At 30.5% G+C, this 18,398-nt stretch overlaps 1 pseudogene; it reads right to left on the bottom strand.

The window, feature by feature from the left end:
* LOC125422197 (photosystem I P700 chlorophyll a apoprotein A1-like) overlaps positions 1 to 18,398 on the bottom strand; it is a 47,980-nt pseudogene extending 29,582 nt beyond the window's left edge.

Below are 18,398 nucleotides of genomic sequence, written 5' to 3'. Positions count from 1 at the left end.
AAAAGAGGAAAATGAGAAAACTTTATTTTTTTAGTGTAATTTAAATAAAAAATTATTTTTATTTTTTAAAAATTGGTCTAATTTTTTTTCTTATGCTGGTCTAATTTTCCTTTTTTTTGTTTTTTTTTTTGTTTGGGCATGAAAAATATTTTTAATTTTCGCTCTAGTAAAATTATTTTTTATTAGAGCAAAAATTTATTTTTATTTTTATTTTATTTTGGTCTAATTTTAGGATAAAAAATATTTAATTATGATTGTGGGTATTTTAATTTAATTAAGGACACAAATTTTCAAATAAAAAACCATAAACATAAATGGAAAAATAACAAATGTAATTTTTTCAAAATTTTAAATTATTTTTTATTTCTGAAAAATAATTATGACATAGCATGATGTCAAACTAATATCATCACCATTAATTTTAACACCACCATTATAAAGTGAATCAATTTGTAATGGTTTTGAAAATTCAAAGGTTAAATTACCCAAATCAAAAGTTTAAAGTTGAAATTACACCACTCTTAAACTTTAGAATTCGAAAATGCATTCTACCCATATCCAATATACATCTATGTATTGGTCATATTGAGGCAAGAAATCAAGCAATAACTTCTGTGGTCATGTGCAAGTGAAAATCAAGCGATGAATCCCTACTCATGGGATAAAGATAACTTGGATCCCAGATCCTAAAACGTATAGTCTACCGAAATATATACATATAAATTGTACAGTTAATAATGATGGAATTTGGTGTAGGTTTATATTGTTCTGCCCTAGAGCACAATCATTCAAGGTGTTAGTCAAGAATGATTGTTGTTGGTTCTTGGTTCTTGATTTTGTTTTTTTTGGTTTGTTAAGGTTTTGTTTCAGGTTTTAACGGAGGTTTAGAGTTTTTGAGAAGGTTGTTAGCTTTTGGGAAGAAGAAGAAAACAAATGTAGTAGTTGAGAGAGAGAGAGAGAGAGAGAGAAAGAGAGCCAAAATTGTTGTTTTTCAAAATTTTTGAATATTACTTCCTCAACATTTTCATTGCAATTTTCATACTTTTAAATACATCAAAAACGCAATAAAACATGCTGCCATATTGATCAATAAATACAAAAGCATTAAAAGTAACCAATCAAGCCAAACTACCTTAACCAACTCTAATCAATGTGCTGGGCATGCAAAAAACCTACTTTAATGGGCAGTTCAGATTGTCTAAGGCATTTGCATTTGAAAACCAGCTCCATTTGACTTGAAAATTGGAGGGAAGCCTTTTTGAAAAATCAAATAAAACAATATCCATTTACGCATTCAAAAATAATCAAACCCGAGGCAGTTTTGTCCAGATTTCTAGGCCACAAAACTGCACAAGGGTCAGATTGTTTAGGGCTTAACTCAGCCTTCCCAGCTCCAAATTGGGCCATTATTTTTGTTGCTGCTTCCTCTGTGTTTCTAGTTTATTATATCCAAAATTTAGATCCAAATCCCAAACCTTCTTCAAAGGGAATCCAAGAAAGTGGGCTTATGTTGCTGGAAATACAATTCCAGCAACTAGACAAAAAGGCCCTAAGCTATAGTTAATGAGCTTAAGGCATTACAAAAAGGATATTGTTCTTAAAAATTACAAGATAAAATAAAATGCATAAACATAAATAATGTTTGGTCTTTGATGTTGCAAAATAAAGAGTGCAAGTGTAACTGAACTACCTTGCACATTATGGCAAGATCACCACATTTCAACACTCCTCCTTGGTGTTCTTGCATGAAATATTGAGAAGATTCCTCAAGGTCTCAAATCTTGCTTTTGGAAGTGGCTTGGTGAAGAAATCTGCAAGGTTATCTTCGGTCTTGACATATTCCAAGCTTACTTCTCCATTTTCTTCAAACTCCCTCAAAAAGTGATACTTCATCGGTAAGCATCCAGCCCAATCACTATCCAAGTAGGCCATTAATCTCATCACATCTTGCCTATCATACCAAACTCCAAAGTCTTGTGTTGCTTTTAAGTATCTAAGAATTCTTTTGGCACCTACAAAATGATTTTGGGATGGTGCTTGTATATATCTAGGCAAAATACATGTGGCATGCATAATATCCAGTCTTGATGAACATACATAGAGAAAACTTCCTATCATGCTTCTATATAGAGTCGGGTTTACCTTTGGTGTGCCATCCTCCTTCTTGTTGATGGAATTTGGTGTAGGTTTATGTTGTTGTACCCTAGAGCACAATCATTCAAGGTGTTAGTCAAGAATGATTGTTGTTGGTTCTTGGTTCTTGATTTTGTTTTTTTGGATTTGTTAAGGTTTGTTTTTGGTTTTAATGGAGGTTTATGGTTCTTGAGAAGGTTGTTAGCTTTTGGGAAGAAGAAGAAAACAAATGTAGTAGTTGAGAGAGATAGAGAGAGAGAAAGAGCCAAAATTGTTGTTTTCAAAATTTTTTGAATATTACTTCCTCAACGTTTTCATTACAATTTTCATACTTTTAAATACATCAAAAAGACAATAAGACATGTTCCATATTGATCAATAAATACAAAAGCATTAAAAGTGACCAATCAAGCCAAACTACCTCAACTAACTCTAATCAATGTGTTGGGCATGCAAGAAACCTTCTTTAATGGGCAGTTCAGTTTGTCTAAGACATTTGAATTTGAAAATCAGCTCCTTTTGACTTGAAAATTGGAGGGAAGCCTTTTTGAATATTAAAATGTGTTCTATCCAAAAATCCGATAAAACAAAGTCCATTTACCCATTTAAAAATAGTCATACCCAAGGCAGTTTTGTCCAGATTTCTGGACAACAAAACTGCACAAGGGTCAGATTGTTTAGGGCTTAACTCAGCCTTACCAGCTCCAAATTGGGCCATTCCTTTCGTTGCTGCTTCCTCTATGTTTCTAGTTTATTATATCCAAAATTCAGATTCAAATCCCAATCCTTCTTCAAACAGCATCCAAGGAAGTGGACTTATATTGCTGGAAATACAATTCCAGCAACTAGACAAAAAGCCCCTAAGCTTAGTTAATGAGCTTAAGGCATTACAAAAAGGATATTGTTCTTAAAAATTACAAGATAAAATAAAATGCATAAACATAAATAATGTTTGGTCTTTGATGTTGCAAAATAAAGAGTGCAAGTGTAACCGAACTACCTTGCACATTGTGGCAAGATCACCACATTTCAACACTCCTCCTTGGTGTTCTTGCTTGAAATATTGAGAAGCTTCCTCAAGGTCTCAAATTGTGCTTTTGGAAGTGGCTTGGTGAAGAAATTTGTAAGGTTATCTTCGGTCTTGGTATATTCCAAGCTTACTTCTCCATTTTCTTCAAATTCCCTCAAAGAGTGATACTTCACCGGTATGTGTTTTGTCCTTCCATGTTGAACGGGGTTCTTGGCTATTGATATGGCTGAAGTGTTGTCACATTTGATGATGGTTAAACCCTCTTGAGTATAACCAAGGTCCTCCAATAATTTCCTAAGCCAAATGCATTGATTTGCACATGAAGAGCAAGCAATGTACTCGGCTTCGGCGGTGCTTTGAGCTGTTGTTGCTTGCTTCTTTGCATTCCATGAGAATGGTCCACTACCAAGTGAGAAAAGATACCCCGAAGTGCTCTTCATATCATCCAAGCATCCAACCCAATCACTATCCGAGTAGGCCATTAATCTCATCACATTTTGCCTATCATACCAAACTCCAAAGTCTTGTGTTCCTTTTAAGTATCTAAGAATTCTTTTGGCACCTACAAAATGATTTTGGGATGGTGCTTGCATATATCTAGACAAAACACATGTGGCATGCATAATATCTGGTCTTGATGAACATACATAGAGCAAAATTCCTCTCATGCTTCTATATAGGATCGGGTTTACCTTTGGTGTGCCATCCTCCTTCTTGTATTTGCCTCCTTGGCTCATTGGTATTGACATTGGCTTGCATTCATCAAGGTTGAACTTTTTCAAAAGATCTTTGATGTATTTCTCTTAATATATGAAGATACCCCTAGGTTTATGTTGTTGTACCCTAGAGCACAATCATTCATGGTGTTAGTCAAGAATGATTGTTGTTGGTTCTTGGTTCTTGATTTTGTTTTTTTGGGTTTGTTAAGGTTTTGTTTTTGGTTTTAATGGAGGTTTAGGGTTCTTGAGAAGGTTGTTAGCTTTTGGGAAGAAGAAGAAAACAAATGTAGTAGTTGAGAGAGAGAGAGAGAGAGAGAGAGAGAGAGAGCCAAAATTGTTGTTTTTCAAAATTTTTGAATATTACTTCTTCAACGTTTTCATTGCAATTTTCATACTTTTAAATACATCAAAAAGACAATAAGACATGCTGCCATATTGAGCAATAAATACAAAAGCATTAAAAGTAACCAACCAAGCCAAACTACCTCAACTAACTTTAATCAATGTGCTGGGCATGCAAGAAACCTTCTTTAATGGGTAGTTCAGCTTTTCTAAGGCATTTGAATTTGAAAACTAGCTCCATTTGACTTGAAAATTGTAGGGAAACCTTCTTGAATATTAAACTATGTTCTAGCCAAAAATCAGATAAAAAAAAGTCCATTTACCCATTCAAAAACAATCAAAACCGAGGCAGTTTTGTCCAGATTTCTGGGCAACAAAACTGCACAAGGGTCAGATTGTTTAGGGCTTAACTTAGCCTTCCCAGCTCCAAATTGGGCCATTCTTTTTGTTACTGCTTTCTATGCATTTCTAGTTTATTATATCCAAAATTCAGATCCAAATCCCAGACTTTCTTCAAACGACATCTAAGGAAGTTGACTTATGTCGCTGGAAATACAATTCCAGCAACTAGACAAAAAGGCCCTAAGCTATAGTTAATGAGCTTAGGGCATTACAAAAAAGATATTGTTCTTAAACATTACAAGATAAAATAAAATGCATAAACATAAATAATGTTTGGTCTTTGATATTGCAAAACAAAGAGTGCAAGTGTAACTGAACTACCTTGCACATTGTGGCGAGATCACCACATTTCAACAAGTAACCAATAAATTGTGAGGCAACTTGTAATAAACTAAATTACCTTTAAGATGCATATATGGAAGCAATACTTTAGATTGAAAAATTGAGGTATTACGCTAACTCTGATAACATCATGGCTAACCATAACCTACGTAAATATTTATATACATTTTCTTTATATATATATATATATATAAATATGCACACAGCCCTCAAGAATTTGTAGAAACCCATCTTATCTGGTGTCTAAAATTGGAGTTTTTCTTGCATTTGGTATTCTAATGAAATTATACCTTTAGCTAATTTTCCATGACCATTAGAAGCTTATATGCATCACAAAATACAAACTAATTTTGCATTCTAGGCTAAATTTTACCAGTTATTATCCTAAAGTTTCCCCATTTTGGTTTATACTCAATACTCAATCAAAATTTACAAATTTTACACCAAATTGAAGCTAAAGGAATGGGTATTTCAATCGTGAATTTACCTAGCCCATAGATGGTTGGTGGTGAATGAATTCCTCGCTTAAAAGTCACCGCCAAAGTGGGTTTCACTCTACCAGTCATACATGCTTGATTCGAGCTAAAAGGAGATTAAAATCATGTTCAAGAAGTTTGAAAATTGTGGGAGAGAGTATCCCCTCAACCTAGAAGTTATCTGAATCCAGCAATTGGATCAAGACATGGCTTTTGACGTTGGATGTTGATTTCGGTATGTCGATGAGCCTCCTAGTGTGGATTTGGTGGAGAGGTTATGTTTCATGAAGGCAACAAGGTGGTGCAAGCAATGAGGTGGTTAATGTGGCCGACAGAGGGTTATTTCCTTGGTGAAAAAAATGGGTCTTATTTGACACCATTCTTTCTCCATTTCTTTTCTCAATCCAAACTAGGATTTAACTCGATTAGTAGGGAGTTGTTCAAACAACATGGGGTGTTATTTGAACAACACTAGTTATAGCAAACCCAAATTTAACATCTGTCAGGGTATAGTTTGGACAACCTGGTTGGTCAATCATTGAAATTTTGACACATGGCATGGTTAGAAGACATTTTTAATTTATATTTTTATCTTTTTTGAAGAAAACACTACCTATGGGACCAATATGACTAAAACAAATCATTAAATTTTACAGACACATAACTTATTATCCATAACTCCAAATAAAGTGTGTTGCTCGTCTATGAATGCTAAAACCCCTTCCATAATTCCTTACTAGAACCCTAGGGTGGTCTCGACTTGGAAAAACACCATAAAAAATTCTACAGAAAGTTTAACAGCATCTTCCCTGAGATATGGATTTTCCTAAAATTTTCTCTACACAAAAAACACACTTCTAAATATACATTCACTTTATTCCTTCCATTTACTACAATTTTCCATAAATTTTAGTACTCCAATAAATGGTAAGCAACAAAATAAATAAGTAAATAAATACAATACCCTAGGTCTATAATTGCCATCAGAGCATTTTAAGAATATTTGAAATATAAATATGACAGACAAAAGGAAAACAATACTAATAAAATAATAACAGTATGAGAGATAGGAAAGACTGCATGATACAACTGAAAGAGCGTCGCAGTCAAATGGGTTGTGCCACTCATATAGTCGATCTACTATCTACCTGGACCTAAGAGAACATGTTTCTAAAATAAAGAAAACAAATGAGATGCTAATTATCCAAGTAAATGGTACCATTCTAATATTAACAGTATAAATAATGATAATAATAATAATAGTAAATAATAGGAATATTAATAAAAATAAATAAAAGCAATTATAATAATAATAAGATAAGAAGATAAAAATAAATATTCAAAAAACAGTTTTTCTTTCAAAACCCCTGCTAGTCCACCTATTTTGAAAAGTTTTACTATTTAAAAAATATTTTCATAAAAACGGATAATTTTTATATCTGCATTTGTAAAATATTTTTATAGAAAATAAAATAAGATAAAATAACGTTTAAATAAATATCCTAAAAATGAAATAATAAGATAATTGAAAATGCTTAAATTAAATTAAATAAATAAACCAATAAATTATTTAAATCCATGTTGAAACATTTAAAGTACATAAAATACCATATGTACACCTAATGCACCATATTATATTCTAAATATTGCCAGTGGATGTTTAGCGTCCTAAACACCACCTGATAAAAAGGAGGGATAAGAGACATATGCAATCGACCCTTTGACATTCTAAAGGCATCGATATTAATAACCTCATATCCTACAACTAAGTGGAGATAGGCTAATGCTCACATCATAAAGTACTTACCTACTCTTTTCCATCTTAGCTCCCATAGGATTACTAAATATATATGTGCCCTAATTAATGATAACAAGAATAGGGAACACTAGTACTATATGATGCATGTGAGAAGCAATACAAACATACTAACCTTTTAGCAAATCCATTTTATAAACAGTGTTCAAAAATAAATAGTAACATGTTTCTCATCAACAGTAAGATTTGTCAAATAAGACTAATAAATAAATGAACAAAATTTTTAAATAAAATTTATAGATTTCCAAATCTCAAATCGACATTTCAATAACTTGAATTAATTATTTTTGAACATATTAAACTGTCTGATAAAAATTTGCAAATAAACATGAACACATATATGTGTATATATATATATAACCGTCAAACCAAGAATTTATATAGATTAATATATATAACACGAAAATATTGAAAATATATCACATACCAATAATTTGTGAATCACTCTAGATCTTCCACAGGATCAGTCCTAGATTTACCCGAGTGTCTAAAGCAATATCAAGAATATAAGTATATTTAAAATACTATTTTTTTTATCGAGTAATAAACATATAGCTCACCTAGAAGAAATACACAAACCTTAGTATGAAATTACAACTTATATACCAAAATGAAGCTTAAGGCATGAGAATCGCAAATTTGAACTCACCTCGTGTATTGTATATTGGTACACAAATTAATGCTATAACTTCTAAGAATAAAAAGTCAACTCTGGTATCTATATCGATCAAATGGTCAAATTTAATCAAAAATCAAAACTTTCTACATAAATTTTGTATGGGGTGTTACAATGTACTTGTATTGAAGAGCTTTTCGCAGCAATATAAAAGTCAAAGCCCAAACTCATATCAATAAAAAGTCAATTCCAAACCCCTCACCTAGTGAACCCGTATTAAACTTAGTCAAAATTAAAAAAAAAAAGTTGGATAAATGACGATACAAACTGTTAGATCAACATGATCATAATCATAATGGGAATGCATACATTATGCATATATTCAAAAATTGCATAGAATGAGGCATATCAATGTGAACTTATTAACCATATCGTACCACGGTGACCATGTAACAATTTTATAAGTAGAAGCTTCTAGTGAAGAATCCCAAGAATTATAATATTTTGTTTGCCCATTCACACTTTTTAATAGACCATATTTTTAATAAATTGGTTTAATTGTTTAGGATGAATTTAAGATATATATTGTTACCTTCATGTAAACTCTATTTATTTCCTAGTCAGTTTTTTCTATTTAGATGAGAATTGATATTTTATTAAGAAAGATGTTATTCTAGTACATTCTTATTCATAATACATATATATTTTTGTTTTAAAACAATGTGAAATATCAAATTAGATTGATTCAATTAACCATTTATAATTATACTCAAAAGTTATATATTTGGAACACTAAAACAAGAAAGAAATTACTTTCAATAATTAAAACAAACACAGTAAGAGACATAAGAAAATTCTAACATACTTTCTTGGATACCAATCACGGCACCTCATGGCACCTCACATGAATGCACTTCATTGCTCCTCTAACACTCAATAATTTAATGGCATGTGTATTAATTTTTTTTTTCCATGTTGCTGATGTCATGCACCATGACGTTAAATACAAATTGGTAATTAAGTTGCTCATAATAAACATAAGAGAAGTACCAAAGAGTACGCAGTGCTCTAGAGTAAAATTTTTTTTTTTTCATTTTAATTAATCTTAGTATAATATTTTATTAGCTAATTTGTCGATGATACTATCCCGATAACCTACGCAAGGTAATTAAATTCATTAACCATGCAACAATCACTTCGAAAAGTATTGTATCTGATTTTAGATATGAAAACAAAAAAATATTTCAAAAGATGAAATATATCTTTTGTATAGTTTTTTATAATTGGTTCGTTATTAACAAATAAATCATTTTTTTTTCTTTTTGTTGAATAATAAAGATGTATAATTTATAGTTGCTAAACCGAGATATGTATGTATATAATTGATATCACTATAAGAAAAACAATAATAGGCGAAGCAATTAATTTGTCGTGTAAAATAAAATCCGATCCTTAATAAAGTGTCGCCTAATATGGTGTCGTTAAAAATATTAAAACAAAGCTGACACTTTACAAAGCATCTCCTAATTATGAATCTAATAACTCTTCTTTATTAAAAAAAGCACTGTTTAATTATTTATCTAGGGACACATTTTTAAGAAAAGCATCACCTGATTATGTATCTAGCGATGCTTTTGCCTTATTTGGTATCTAGCAATGGTTTTTCTTAAAAAAGCTTCGTCTGATTTAGTATCTAACAATGCTTTTTCTTTAGAAAAGCATTGCCATATTTTGGTATTTAATGACTCTTTTTCTTAAGAAAAGTGTTGCCTTATTTAATATCTAGTTACGCTTTTTTTTTTTAAAAAAAAAGCATCGCCTGATATTATATATAGCGTTGCTTTTTTAAAAAAGCATCACCTGTTATTATATGTGGTAATGCTTTTTTAAAAAAGTGTAGCCTATTCTCCCACATCTAGTGACACTTTTTTGAAAAAAGCATCGTCTCTTCCCACATCTAGCAACGCTTTTGAAAAAATGACTCTTATTTCAACATCTAGCCAACACATTTTACAAAAAAAAAAAAAAAAAAAAAAAAAAAAAAAAAAAGTGTTGTGTATTTCCTTATATAGAATATCACCTGTTCTCATATCTAGCAAAGCTTTTGGCATGTATTTAGCGACTCTTTTCCTTCTATTATAGAGTGACTTTTTTTTAAAAGCATCATCTTTTTTTTTTATTTGAATTTTGTTTTTAATTTTGCCTAATTAGAATTGTTTAATAGCTAGCTTCATGAAAAATAATTAATAGACAACAAAATTCAAATAAATATTTGCATAATAAATACTTATTTTAAATAAATTAAATATTAATTCATAAAATAATTTTGCTATTTGATCAACTATTTTATATAGTTATGTACAGATAAAAGCAATTAAATTATTATACTCATTGAGATGAAAGGTTTGAGATCATAACCGATGCCCATTCAGCTCTAAATTGGTGGACGTCATCTTGTGACCAAGTTATACCCTCATACTGCATATGAAAAAATTATGTTTAAAAATTATTAAAATATATACAAAGTAAATAAATATTAATTAGTATGAAGTAAATAATTATCGTCATAATATAATAACCACATTTGGTAATTAACTTACTCATGAGCAAGATCTAAAATATTTATTAATACGATTTTTAAATGAAGCATAAAACCATACTACTGCTCAGTAAAGATCAACAACACCTAACATCTAGTGATTACTAAAAATACCCATAAATTATTAGTTAATATGTCATTTGATTAAATTAATTATGTAACAGAATCTATTATAACTTAACACAACATACCTTGCGTAGTATGGAAAGAACCATAGATGACATTGTCTTGCATGTTGTCATCTACTAAATATATTAATCATTCTTTCATAAGGATTTGCATGATCAATTGGTGCAATGATACCGGGATAAATAAAACAATAATTCTCTTCAGCTTGTGTATCCATTAGTCCATTATATAAGTACCTGCATAATCAAATTAGAAGTAAATATATTTTTTATAATGATAATTATAATTAATTGAATTGAATAATTAGAAATAAATACATTTAAATTTAAGTTACCTTTTGAAAATCAAAATACACTCAAAAAATAATTCATGCATGTAATAAAACTCAGTTATATCATTCTTTGATATGCATAAATCTTGTTTATATCCCATGGCTCCTTCAATCATATGAAATGTCCATAAATGATGGCTCTCGACATCCTCGATTCGATGTAACAACTTGTAGATTGGCGGGGTAACTATTGATAAGGCATCACCATCACCACATTGATCATCCTCAACATGTTTTTTCTTCAAACTTGCCTACAAATATTAACCAATAAAATACTAGTATAACAAGAAAAAAAAATTATTATTCACACATGCATATAAATTATCATATACAGTTGCATCAAACTGTACAATAAGATGTCTAGACCATGCAATAAATGCCTCTTCTACATCGCTGACACATCCAATATCATATGATGATATAGGTAAAGGGGCAAATTCATCAATCACCTCATCAACAGTGACTTTCAAATTTCGATCACCTAGCATAACATCATGGCACACATCCAATGGGATAGAAGGAACCAAAGTACCACGTACTACTATATTTTTAACACTGCCTTATGCAATATTGCATTTAACATTCTGCATTAGAAACAAAGTTAGAATAACTAATTAATATAGAAATATATACATATATATATATATACTTCTTGTAGCAATAATGATAACAAAGTCAAACATAAACATAAAAAAAATGAATATAAATATTAGTATTTAGACATATATATTAATGCTAAATTTAAATTTAAATATATATTTTTTTATAATACCTTTGAAGATGTCAAAGATGATGGATAAATAGGAGGAGCATCAAGCTTAGTAGTAGATGAGGGCCTTAGATCGGCAAAATGGTTGTCATGTACTACATAGTCTCCATGTGATGACCAAGTATGAGAACAAGAGTGCAATGCCTTTCCATGCGTAGATTGTTGTCTAGGTGTATAAGGCTGAAGCTGTAGGTTAATACCACATGCAGATGCTAACTCACTAATCTTTTGAATGTTGCCTTTCTTTTGAATGATCCCCAAAAGACCATTAGCAACTAGTTTTAGCTTGGTAATTCTCTCACTCTTCTCGGACTTATCCTTTTTTTGTGAACTTTACTTAGGTGTGTGAAAAAAATTAGTCATTGTATAACCTTTGCCTCTACCCCTAAGCTCATCTTCATACTCATCGATCCCCAAAGCTTGTGTTAGTATATCATCTGAGGTAAAGACTCAATTTCTCCTTCCTTTGCCTTCTTCCTTAGGACATTCTACAATGTATATTAAATGATTAGATAATTAAGAAATTACAATATTTAACTAAATATTAATATATTATGCATGGCAACAATAATAATAAATTTAAGCATAATTAAGTGAATGAATAAAAATATAAAATTGAAAACTAAACAAAAATATCTATATTTCAGTCATAACAATATATAGTGGTAAAAAATAATTAATTATGCTTACATTATATATTAAATGATTGCATGAATATTTAATTACAATATTGAACTAAAAATTAATATATTTTGCATGGCAACAATAATAATAAAATTAATCAAAATTATGTAAATGAATAAAAATATCAAGTTAAAAAACTAAACAAAAATATCCATATTTCAATCATAAAAATATATAAACTATAAAATTAATCATATTTGATAAAAAGTAATAGTTAAACATTACAATTATACATTTTTATGTAAATAAAAATACTCACAGTTTTTTTCCCACTAAAATTTCTATTTCTTCATTTTCATATTTTTCATATTTCCCCATGCGTGTCCATGTCCATAGATCCTCACGTTCTATGTATTCTTAGGTGCCTCTTTCAATTTACTGCAAAAGTTACATGTAAATTTTACTAATACCATGTGATTAAAATAAAAAATTCATATATAGTTAAATGGAAGTAAAAATAGAAAACATACCATAGTTTTTTACAATCTTGCATATCCCAACACATCCATTCTATGGGGATGCTTATTCGACTTTCTTCTTAGTTTTTGCAAAATTATAAACACATATACATATTAGAAAATTAAATAATTAAATATATTTTTGAGTAATTAATGACAAAATAATTATATAAGTACTTAACTTTTGTGCATTTGATAAATACTTATAAATATATATTGAACTCTTCTGTCAATCTCTATTTTAAAAATCTATTCAACATCTTTAGGACTATGAATTGATACATTTTAGGTGGATGCTTAAATACTTCAAGTGTCTCAAAATATGGTCGACCTCGTTACTTGATGATGATCTATCATCATCATTATATGGGAGGGCGTGTTAATCAAATGGGTTCATAAATCTACATCAAAAGGATAAGAATAAAAAATAAATTAAAACAATAATAAAAAAAAATTCATAAATTAAATAAGCACAACTAAATTTTGCACAAATTAATTGACAACAATAACAAAAAAATTAATTAAGCAAATTAAGCATTTGTGAATGTACACATAATTAACAAAAAAATATAATAACAATGGAAAACATATAATGACAATGGAACAAAAAATCAAATATAATTATTTAAATATAAGTTAATGAATCTAATTACAAATTTGTTTAGTAGATGGTATGCTTTTTTGCCATATCCCCTCACAATCATTACGAACATAACCATTATCACATTCTTCCTCATTATCACATTCAACCACACTTGTCAACTGAAAGTCAAATGGTTGTGAACCATCGTAGAATCTCTAAGACTATCTTCTACAACCAATTCATCGTCAACAAAAGTACCATGTTGTAGTGGATCTAGAATCAAGTTTATTCTCAACATAAACTACTTGTTGAACTTGTGAAGCCATAATGAATGGGTCAGATTTATATCCAATTTATTTAAGTTAATACATATAAAGCCCATCTCATCAACTTTCACACCACTATTGTCAACCAAATCACACTTGAATACGAGAATTCGAAACACAATGTAATTGACATCCCATAATTCTATTATTGCCCCATAGTATGTCATCTCAGCTAAAATAAGATTATTGTTCTTAGCACTAGCAAAATGCTCACTTTTAGCAACTACCTTTACCCCACAATTCTAGGTGACTCGCTTATTATCCTTATCCAAAGTGTTGAATCGAACTCCTTTAATCTCATATCCTTCATGTTTCATTACCAACCATTGCGAACCATGTACATTCTATCTTAATGTTTCGAAAACTATATGATTTGGTTGACTTTGCATTTGTTCAATCTAGTAAATGGAAATACAATTATACATTATTTACTCACTAAACCTAAAGTTAAAACCTTAATATTAACAGTTTATTTTGAACTTACCTTATCATGTAACCAATATATAAATGTACGTTTGTGTTCATCTTGAAACCATTTTGCTTTTTTTCCTTGATTTTTTTTCTTAACATCGAGGCTTCCAAATGAATTCTAAAAAAAACAAAAGTTTTTTTATTTAATAAATATATTCAAAATAATTACTAATTTATACTTTAACATGGATATATGTATCTCATGTACGGTTCCACCTCCTGGACATTCGATAGTACACATAGGTGGACTTGTTCCTAAAGTTGTTGGTTAATTGATTGGGTCTTTCCACCCTTAACAGGGCACCAACATCATCCTCATCATTTAGTTTTTGATACCTACCAATGATGTTTCCAATTACATCTAATCATTTTTTATATTCAATACAAAACTTAATCACTTCCTCACAAATATAGCTCTCAACAATATAACTTTCTGGGCAATTTTTGTTCCAAACATAACCTTTTAATACTTTAATATACTTCTCAAATGGGTGCATTTGCTTGAAATGTATTGGTCCACACAATCTAATCTCTCATACTAAATGCAAGTTAGATGAACCATTACATTGAAAAATGATGGTGGGAAGAATTTCTCTAGCCGGCACAAAGTTCTACCAATATCATTTTGGATTATGTACAATTCAATAAGAATGATGGACTTCTTGCAAATGGCATTAAAGCAAAAACAAAGTCTTGCAATTGTATGTCTCACATTTTTAGGAAGGATTGAGCAAATTGCAAGAGGCAAAAGTTGTTGCATCAATGTATGAAAATCATGAGATTTCAATCCTACCAATTTTAACTCCTCCATGGAAACAATTACAACTCAAATTTCCCGTGCATATTATAACAACTATCGCTTTAATTTAAAATTATAAACATATAATAAAAATATACAAAATGAATATTTTTATCCAATTCAGACTCATATAATAATTTAATTTCATATTATCAACCAATAAAATAAAATTAAGGGTACATTTTTCAATGATGCCAAATCCAACACAATCCCAGTAACCAAACCCAAACACAACTTGAGGCCAAGTTGATCACCCAATTGAGCAAACTTCGATTGCTGTGCTAACCCAAACCACTGCACAATGATGACCAAAATCAAAATGAAAACCTAAGCCCAATGCAAAATCAAGAATAAAACTCTAATTCTAAACACAATTGTGACAAAAACCCTAATCCCAAGAAAAATCACAAACAAAATATCAACCCTAAAAATTTTTTGAAAAACCTCCGGTTAAATTTGAAAAAAAACCCATGACTGAAGTTTTTTCCACCTACAACCCGTGTAACACAGTAATACAGCAAGCAGTAACTTACAATCCAGCAAAACAGCAACCCAGTAAACCAACAACAAACACACTAAGAAACCCAGCAATGACAGTAACTTAACCAAAAAAAAAAAAAACAAAAACAAAAACAAAAACAAAAAAACAAAAAGTGGGTGAAAAATATAACTCACCAGTTGAAATGAACCTAAGTCGACTTGCTCTTAAACCCATATTATATTAGCCCGGGTCAAAATTAAGTTCAGATTCTAATGGCCACCTTAACCCCTAATCAATCTATGATTAAAAATCTTGGTATATGTCAAAGATGCCACAATAGGTTCTAGATTGTCCTCTTGATAGGTCAAACCAAAACACTCACTCTCTATTCCGTGTTCTAGGTGTTCTAAAGAGAGAAAAGAGAAATCTTTTTCACAGTAATTGTTTTGAATGAATAACGTAGTGTCATTTATTGAGAAATAAACCTTTAAATAAGCTAAAGTGACAAAATCGAAACCCTAAAACAATATGCAAAAACCGGCCAATAAAAGTTAACAAAAGGTGTGGCTGAATTTTACATGTCTTTTCTAATATAATTTGTATTAATTAATTTCTTAACTTTTAAAAAGGAATGAATTAATTTACAATCACAAATATTAAAATTTAGCCTTCACTAAATTAATTTGCCCAGTAAATAAAAGACTATTTCCTAAAACAAAAATCAAATTTCATATTTGGAAAAGTGGATGACAAGTAGGTACTGAAAAGTTAGGTACTTCATTTTATCCATCAGTCTGTGGATGACAAGTAGTGAAAAATAAAATTTTTAGTACCTAACTTAGCCCATAATGTTTTCCAAAAATAACTTAAAAACTTAGCATCCTTTTCTGAAACAATAGTCCTAAGCATGCCATGAAGTCTCACTACTTCCTTAAAGAGCAAATTAGCTACATGAGATGCATCATCAATCCTATTACATTCTATGAAATGTGCCATCTTAGAAAATCATCAACAACCACAAAAATAGAGTTCTTACCCATCCTTAACCTAGGTAACCCCAATACAAAATCCATAGATAAATCTACCCAAGGATAAGAAGGAATAGGTAATGGCATATACAAACCATGTGGTTTTAGCTTAGATTTTAACTTTCTACACGTGATATACCTCTCACAAATCCTCTTTACATCTCTCCTCATGTTCGGCCAATAAAACTATTATTGTAATATGGACAAAGTTTTTGCTACACCAAAGTGTTCCTTTAAACCCCCACCGTGACCTTCCTTAACAAGTAATTTCCTAGTGCTATAACAAGGCACACAAAGTTGACTTTCCTTAAACAAGTACCCATAAAATATATAGAATTTACTATAACCATGTTTTAGCACAATTTCTATATATTTTACCAAAGTCAATATCATGCTCATAAATTTCCGTACTTGTTCAAAACCAAACAATTTAGCATCTGAGGTTGAAAATAAAACATACCTTCGGGATAAAGTATCAACTACCACATTTTCTTTAACTTTCTTATAGCGTATGACATAAGGAAAAGTCTCAATGAATTCAATCCACCTTCCATGCCATCAATTAAGCTTATTTTGGCCTTTAATATGCTTCAAAGATTCATGATCTGTGTTAATCCTAAATTTCTTTGGCATCAAGTAATGTTGCCATGTCTCCAAAGCTCAAACTAAAGCATACATCTCTTTGTCCTAGGTTGGATAATTCAATGCTGCCCCATTCATCTTCTCACTAAAGTATGTTATAGGTTTTCCTTCCTGCATCAACATGCTCCAATACCTACACCTGAAGCATACATTCAATCTCAAAAGTCTTAGAAAAATTAGGTAAAATCAATAGAGGAGCATTGGTTAATTTTTCTTTCAACAAGTTAAAAGACTTTTGTTGTGTCTCTTCCCATTGGAATCCCACTCTTCTTGATTATTTCAATAAATGGTGCTGCAATAGTACTAAAGTCCTTGACAATTCTCTTGTAAAAACTAGCCAAACCATGAAAACTTCTTACTGGGTAATAGTAATAGGTTTCAGCCAATCTTGGATTGCTTTGACCTTGGATTGGTCAACCTTGATTCCTGCAACACTCATAACAAATGTTAGAAACACAAGCTCATCTTGACAAAAATTACACTTTTTGAGATTAGCAAACAATCCTTCTTTCCTAAGTACTTCTAAAACTAATCTAAGGTGTTCTACATGTTATCTAAATTCCTACTATATACAAGAATATCATAAAAAATAAATAACCATAAATTTTCCAATGAATTGGTGCATATCATGGTTCATTAATCTCATGAAAGTACTAGGTGCATTAGTTAATCTAAAAGGCATTACTAACCACACATACAAACCATGTTTTCTCTTAAATGCAATCTTCCATTCATCTCCCTCGTTCATTCGTATTTGATGATACCCATTCCTAAGGTCAATCTTCAAAAACATGTAAGCACCATATAATTCATCAAGCATATCATCTCATCTAGGAATAGGATGCCTATACTTGATAGTTATGTTGTTAATGGCCCTACAATCAACACACATTCTCCAAGATCAATCTTTCTTAGGCATTAACAATCAAGGTATAGCACATTGACTCATGCTTTCTCTAATGTAATCTTTGTTTAGCAATTTACTTACCTGGCATTGAAGCTCCTTTGTCTCATCGGGATTACTTTTGTATGCAGGCTTATTAGGAATTGTGGCTTCGGGGATGAAATCTATTTGGTGTTCAATTCCTTGAATAGGTAGTAAACTACTAGGAATCTCCTTTAGAAAAATGTCATCAAACTCTTGCAAAAGAGAAGAAATAGAGCTCGGCAATGCAGGCTCTTCAGGGTTAGCTAGATGATTTAAAAATGTAACTTTATACAT

Source organism: Ziziphus jujuba, chromosome 4, assembly GCF_031755915.1.
Source record: "Ziziphus jujuba cultivar Dongzao chromosome 4, ASM3175591v1".
Lineage (NCBI taxonomy): Eukaryota > Viridiplantae > Streptophyta > Magnoliopsida > Rosales > Rhamnaceae > Ziziphus > Ziziphus jujuba.
The sequence above is the reverse complement of the archived record's forward strand: the minus strand, read 5'-3'. Positions and strand labels throughout refer to the sequence as shown.